Here is a 7,935-nt window from a genome sequence, read left to right as displayed (position 1 = left end):
TGGCAGTTTTAATCCGAGCTTTATAGCCTGTGACCATACCACGCGCCCGATCGAGGCTCCATAGCTACTGCTAGGGCGCGGGCTGACCTGCGGCCGCAGGATATGGCGAGTACACGACCAGCCCAAGCAGCTCACGAGGCTTCATCGCTACAGGTCCTTCACTCGTCCTTAACTCCGTCGATCTTATTCATGACATGTCACCGTCTATCGTCCAATAAAAATACAAATTATGTAATTTATATTTTCTTTATTTATTTTTGGATCAGAATTCAGGAAGTTTATAAATACTCAAGGGATTATTATTTTCCCTTATGTTTTGTTTATACTTTTTATTTTACCTTTGTTTTCTTAGCCCTAGTTTTTTCATGGGCAACTCCATGGATTCTCCATGGATTGTTCTTGAGTTTATTAGTTTTATTCATTGAGGTAATTTTATTTCTTTATTAGATTTAGCTTTAATTATTTATTTCATGTTTGAGTAGTTCAATTTCTAGGGTTTGGGAATCCATGTTTATACTTTAATTCTTGATTGATATTATTTATGATTTGATTATTGATGTCTCTAAATGATAGTGTTTTTCTTATTAATCTTGCAACCTGATCAATTGTTTGATTTATTACTGTTAATAAGAGTTTGAATTGAAAGATCTTACTTTTAGAGGCTTACCTACAATTGGCAATTCTGATTATGTTAGCGACCGAACTACATATGTTGAATTGAGAGCGTTAAGACCCGACCGTAGGCTTTGCAGTTGCTCTAAATAATTGATTGATTGAATTGTTATTGATGTTTGATAGATTTAGAATTATAAGCATGGTGAACCATAACCCTAGGTCTTTTTATTAATTGTTTAATCCCTACTTTAGTTTAGACTATATTCTTATCTCATTTTTGCGATATATTTTAGTTTCTCCATACCTTGAAAGTAGTGTGTGGCTCCTACAGGCGAGGGTACCTTGCATGGTAAAGACGTTTCGCAAAAAGAACATAATATATAGATGTAAAGAACATACATTTATGGTGAAAAGAACATACTTTTAAAATAAAATGAACATATACCTAAAGTAAAAAGAACATACTTGTACCATAAAAAAGTGAAAAAGAACATGCGTCCATGTTCTTTAATTGTCAGTGTAATGTACTTTTATTTGTGATATAATGTTCATTACATATTGTAAAATGTTCTTTGAATTTCGTCTTAAAATTATGATGGGTTACATCGGTATATATAAGTAATGTTCATTACATAGTATATATTATCATGTTTTTTATTAATATTATAAATGTTCTTTAGATATAAAAGGAAAAACATAAAATTGAATGTTCTTTACAAAACTGATATATGTTCTATACAAACTGTATATTCTTTACAAAACAGATACATGTTATTTCTGCATTTTTTTGTGTGTACCAAGCAAGGTATAGGTTGTTGTACCTTAAAATTTTCACCTTGTAAGCTAGATTGAATAGCCATCTCTCTATGAATTTGACCCTACTTACCCTACTACATTATAAGTTGGTTTTGTTAGGAAATTATTTTTGACAGGTGTACGACTACCTATCAAATTTTGGCGCCGTTGCCGGGGAGACGGCTTAATTTGATTTGACTTGTATTTTTGGTTGAACTAAATTTGTATATATTTTTATTTTTTATTTTGTATACACTTCCTTTTTGTTTTACTCTGATTTTGTCATCATGGAGTGGTATGATTATAATTCGTTATAGGATGAATGATCTTAATTATCAGGGGCAATATGATTATAATTCCAGGTATTGTAATGCTAATGTTTCTGTGTTTGATACATCATATGATTATCAAATTTCCCAAAATATATGCATGAATTCTTGTGAAATTTATTATTAACCTAGTGAGTCTTATATGCCGGATTTTAATTCCTCTTACCAACCTCAAATGGATAATTATACTCAATCCAATTCATCGGAGTGTAGGGAACTTTTCAATATGATGAATGAGTTTATTGTTAATCAATATGAAGAACTTAATGAATTGATGCATGATTGTCAACGTATTTCAAAATCTATTGAATTACTTGTTGTGCAACAATATACTAACCAACAGGTGATACATGATGATAATGATATTGGTTTTGAGAATTGTATTTCCGTGGAGGAAAGCGTTGATTTGACTCATGATATTTACTCCCCATCAAGTGAAAGTATAATAGAGGAGAATAACTTCCCATCTATTTATGATTCTGATGGTGAAATTTTTTGGAATGACGATATAGAAGTAGTGGAGAAGGAAGAACAACCAATTATCGTGAAGTCCTTGGTTGAGAAACCATTGGTTTTGGATATTTTGGTAGTTGAAGATCTTGTTGACAAGCTTATTCATGAGGGTGAAATTGAAGGTAAAATCGTAGGTAAAAACATTTATGTTGAGCCTAACCTATCTCCTCTTTATATCCCGTTTTCCTAGAGGCTTGATCTAGTTCCTTCATTCACTATGTGGAATCGTTTGTACTTTCTCAAAATTCTCTATTCCATGATACATTTGGCCATTTAGACCTTGATGATTATTCAAAAAGGTCTACATTGCCTAAGGAGCAAGCAAAGGTAAGTTGTATATACTCTCCTTTTTCTTATTATTTTAATTTTTCTTCTTCCGATTATTTTTCTTTTATTTTTTCTAACCCCTTGTATTTCAAGATTTGTGTGCTTGCAGTCAAGCCATATGTGATGCTACCTGACATGTTTGTAGGGGCATACAATAAGTTTCTCAAGGCATTGGATTCTTCCGATTGACGAATTGAGTAGGGTCGTGCGAGACCTTAAAAACCAGCGCTAATTGGGAGGCAACCTAATTTTCTTTTTGTTTTTTTATTTCTTTTTTATTTTGTTATTTAAATAATAATGCTAATGTGTGTTCTAGTGATGACGTCTTTTTCTAGGTACAAACATAGCTAAGCTCCTTGGCTACGTCAGCTACCCAATTACAACTACCAGTTGTGGTGGAGGTGTATATACCTTTGACGCTCCCTTTGCTTACCCACCCCTTCGTGAGTTGTGCCTCTCCCTTATTTACGCTTTAGTTCCTCTTTGTTCACATAGAGGACAATGTGATGTTTAGCTCTTTTGATCTTAGTTATAATTCTAAAATTCACTCGGTCTATGCTATACATTGCTAACTGCTTGATATTGTGTGAATTAATTGAATGTTTTGTGGAAAAATTGGTTGTCTCATATCAATTATAGCTAGCCAATTCTGTTGTTAGGTCACCTTACTTTGTGTTTGTGTGATTGATGCAATTTGTTATTTCAATTATTTTAACTTCAGATTTATTAGTAATTTGACTATGATTCACGCATACCGCATATGATAAAGGCCATGTTCTTTAGGTAGCCTTAAGATGATATTTAGATACATTTGTTTCTTTTTCTCACCCATGTTGTTGCCTTGCCTATTCATTGATATACAACTACATTACAAGCCTCTTTAGCCCCATTAGTTACTATTCTCAAGTCTAGCTAGCTTGGGGAGCTTATTGATGTGGTGTCGTTTGTGTGTCAAGCTTCAATTTATGCAAAACATGGTGGAATAAAGATTGAAAAAAAAAGTTGTTTCTATAGTTGAGATGTGTGACTTGGAAAAAGAAAGAAGGAAAAAAATAAATAAAAAGCTTGTTTATATGTACTCATTGAAAAAGCCAAATAATTAAAAGAAAAAGGCAAAGAAAAAGGAAAAATAAAGAAAAAGATTATTCATGACGATGTATAATTAATTTCAATCTTGGTTCTTTATAATGTTTGGAGAAAGTTGGTGATGTCAATTAGAGAATGAATTTTATATCATTATTTGTTCGTGTTTATGATATTGCTCCCCAAGTTGGCCTTTTCGCTCTCATTTTCCTAAATATTATCCTACCCCTTCACCTTTGCCCCCATTACAAGCTTATAAAGTCCTTCTGATCGGCATGTGTTTTTGTAATTGAGTGAACGTTATTTCTTGTTATCGTCAAGTTACCCTTTGTTGCATCAAATATTCATATACTGCAAGGTGTGTGGCGACGACTAGCTTGATTGGGAAATTGTTTGTGGCCAAGTTTGGTTTCAATTGTGGATCATGATGTTGAGTGGTTCTATTTGTATCCGAGCTAGATTTTGGTCTTAATAACTTTGGTTTGACTGTTTGCTCGAGAGTTAGGTCGGTCTTATTTTAGTTCCCTAAAAGTCCTATTTGTCTTGTTTCTCCGTCTTGAGTCTAGTATTTCTTGGGGACAAGCAACGGTTTAGCTCGGAGGAATTTGATGAGTCAAGTTTATATAGGTTTTATAGGCAAATTTATGCTATTTTTATACTAGCATGTTAGGTCTTTTAGTCTCTTTTTAGGTCGCAATTGTATAACTTGTCCTTTTTGTTCTGTATTAAACTTTGTTTGTGTTTTCTTATTGTTTCAGGTAGTTTCTATAGCTATTTGGTTGCTTTCAGAGTGATTTTGGAAGAATCGGACAATGAAAAGATAAAAACGTTGATAAATCGAGGTCAAATGATGAAGGAGATGCGTTTGTGGAAGCTTAGTATGAGATTAATATGAATGAGTGATGAATATAGCATCCACAAGGGTTGTTATGCATCTTTCGGAAATAAATTTGAGTTAGAAACGAGGAAAAACGATGGTTTACAAAGTGTCAAAACTGACCTTTGTCCACTCCTTTGATCATAACTTGAGTTATACAGATTGGATTGAAGTGATTCAAGTTGCATTGGAAACTAGACTTGAAGATCTTGACAATGGTAGGTGCACAACCAAATATAATTTCTAGAACAAAAGTTATGGCCGTTTTAATCCGAGCTTTATAGCCTGTGACCATACCCTTCGCCCAATTGAGGCTCCGTAGCTACTTCCAGGGTCCGGGCTGACCTGCGGCCACAAGATATGGCGAGTACATGACCAGCCCAAGCAGCTCACGAGGCTTCATCGCTATAGGTCCTTCACTCGTCCCTCGATTCCGTCGATCTTATTCGTGACACGTCACCGTCTATCGTCCAATAAAAATACAAATGATGTAATTTATTTATTCTTTATTTATTTTTGGATCAGAATTTAGGAAGTTTATAAATACTCAAGGGATTATTATTTTCCCTTATGTTTTTTTTTATATTTTTTATTTTACGTTTGTTTTCTTAGCCCTAGTTTTCTCATTGGATTCTCCATGGATTGTTCTTGAGTTTATTAGTTTTATTCATTGAGGTAATTTTATTTCTTTATTAAATTAGCTTTAATGGTTTATTTCATGTTTGAGCAGTTCAATTTCTAGGGTTTGGGAATCCATGTTTATACTTTAATTCTTGATTGATATTATTTATGATTTGATTATTGATGTCTCTAATTGATAGTTTTTTCTTATTAATCTTGCAACCTGATCAATTGTTTGATTTATTACTGTTAATAAGAGTTTGAATTGAAAGATCTTACCTTTAGAGGCTTACCTACAATTAGCAATTTTGATTATGTTAGCGAACGAACTACATATGTTGAATTGAGAGCGTTAAGACCCGACCGTAAGCTTTGCAGTCGCTCTAAATAATTGATTGATTGAATTATTATTGATGTTTGATAGATTTAGAATTATAAGCATGGGGAACCATAACCCTAGGTCTTTTTATTAATTGTTTTATCCCTACTTTAGTTTAGACTATATTCTTATCTCATTTTTGCGATATATTTTAGTTTCTCCATACCTTGAAAGCTAGATTGAATAGCCATCTTTTTGTGGATTCGACCTTACTTACCCCACTACATTATTAGTTGGTTTGTTAGGAAATTATTTTTGACAGGTGTACAACAACCTATCAGAATTATAATTGAAATCAACATCATCAGTATTATACATACCATCGACGGATAAAACCTCTCACCAAAACAAAATCTTACATCAAACCTAAATTTAGCATTCAAAACAAATTCAGTCTATTAAAACAAAGTAAATAACAGGAGATATTGCAAATATTTCAACAATTACGAAGTACATTGATGCGAACCATTGGAATACACACATGCGAAACTTACCTTTAAAACCCTATCTTGCAAACCGACCCTTCACGATTGGCCGCCTAAATGCTACACCCTCTTCTTTCTCCCTAAATTTCTTAGGATTTGCGTCATTCGATTTACTTCAGATCAAATCGAAGAAAACATAGTTCCATTTACCCTCTTCTTGCTTCGTAAATGAATTGAACTTTGATCACATGGTCAACTGAAAATAGAGTAACGAAAGGCAAGGGTTAACTAACATTCATTATGTTAACTTGGACCCGGGGAAATTTACAGTATTACCCCTACAAAAGTATCTGAATTGACTTTACAACCTTGCATAAACTAATCGAGTTAACATGTACTATCTCTAACCCTCTGTTACTTTTTCGGGGCATTTGACAATAGGGATAGGGAAAATGAGGATAAGGAGGTAGAATAAGGATAAGGAGGTAGAATAAGGATAAGTAGTAAAATTACATAACTATTCTTACTGACATTTCTCCTCTCCCCTCTTCCTTCCCTTTCATTAAGGGTATTGTAGACACCCATTTGTGTCTCCCCAAAACCAAACCCAGTGATGAGTACCTTTCACGTCCAATCATAATCGAATGAAACGAATGTGTGGAAAGGTCTAGTGTTGCGGAAAGTTTTTATTTCTTTTCTCTTATTTCTGTTTTTGAAAACTTATTTTAAGAAAACAGCCAATCCAGTTTGGTTGGTCCATGATATGGGTCCAATAGTAGTGTAGTTGGATAGGGATTGCAAAGACCTTTCCAACGATATATTATAAGCCCAATTCCGATGAATATTGAGGAAATTATGGCCAAATTACCAAACTGGGCTCGGTTTGAGCTTTATGTACGGCCCAATGATCTTGGGGAGGGCCTAATATGATTTATCATTCCTAATGAAATTAGGAATGATTTTAGTCTTCTAGATTTTTCTAGAAGGTTCTTTTCATTCCTAATTCAATTAGCATTGATAAGTTGGCTTTGTTGACTTTTCAGAGTTTTAATCAAAATCAAATAGCATTTTCGAAGAAATTATATTATTTTATCCTCCAGTATGGTAAACTTATCGGATTTTCGAAAACGCGTTAAAATCAAGCTTGGCGTCCAACCCCAGGCCTTGGCGCCTGGAACCAGGCTTGGCGCCTGACGCTAGTGCTGGTGCCTGGCGCTAGTGCTAGTGCCTGGCGCCACCTAGCCAGGGTTGGCGCCAGCTCTGTTTCCTGAGCGTCAGACTCTGTTTTGTTAATTTATCTTTTTTGGCTGATTTTCTCTATAAATATCGTATTAAAAACTCCGTTTTCGATCATCATCTACATCTATCATTCACATTCATTCACAAATTCTCCTCATTCACATGTTTTCCTCAACAATTAGTTTTAATTAGCATTCTTTCATTCATCTCCCTCATTCATCTTTCCTCTAAACTTTGGTTTTCTCATACAAAATTCCGCATTCACAAGATCTAGAAACACCTAGCCATATTCGAAGTTGCCTTCGCCCTAGACGTGAAAGGTTTTAATTTCTGAGGTTTTGGCCCTAAATCTCTCTTTCAATTATTTAATTTAATTGTTTGTCTTTGTAGACACCTAAAAATGTCTCCCAAAAACCAAACCCGATGATGAACAACCTTTCACCGCCACTATTGGTCGGGTTTAGTATTTAATCCCGAGAGTGCTTAAAAAATCATATTTTATTAAATTCATATTTTTGAACAGTCCATGGATTAGTCTTGATGTTTGGTAAAAGCATAGTTTTAATTTCAGCCCAAACTTATTAATTAATTTTTAGCCCAAGCCTTTTTTATTTTATTGTTTTATTATTTATTTTTGACCCAAACCCTTTATTTATTTTTATTTAATTATTTTCTTATTTTAGCCCGAATGATAAAAAGTCAGAAAAGGCCCGAAATTATCAATCGGCACTT

The sequence above is a fragment of the Chenopodium quinoa genome, unplaced genomic scaffold (assembly GCF_001683475.1).
Source record: "Chenopodium quinoa cultivar QQ74 unplaced genomic scaffold, ASM168347v1, whole genome shotgun sequence".
Classification (NCBI taxonomy): domain Eukaryota; kingdom Viridiplantae; phylum Streptophyta; class Magnoliopsida; order Caryophyllales; family Amaranthaceae; genus Chenopodium; species Chenopodium quinoa.
Note: the sequence above shows the minus strand (reverse complement) of the source record.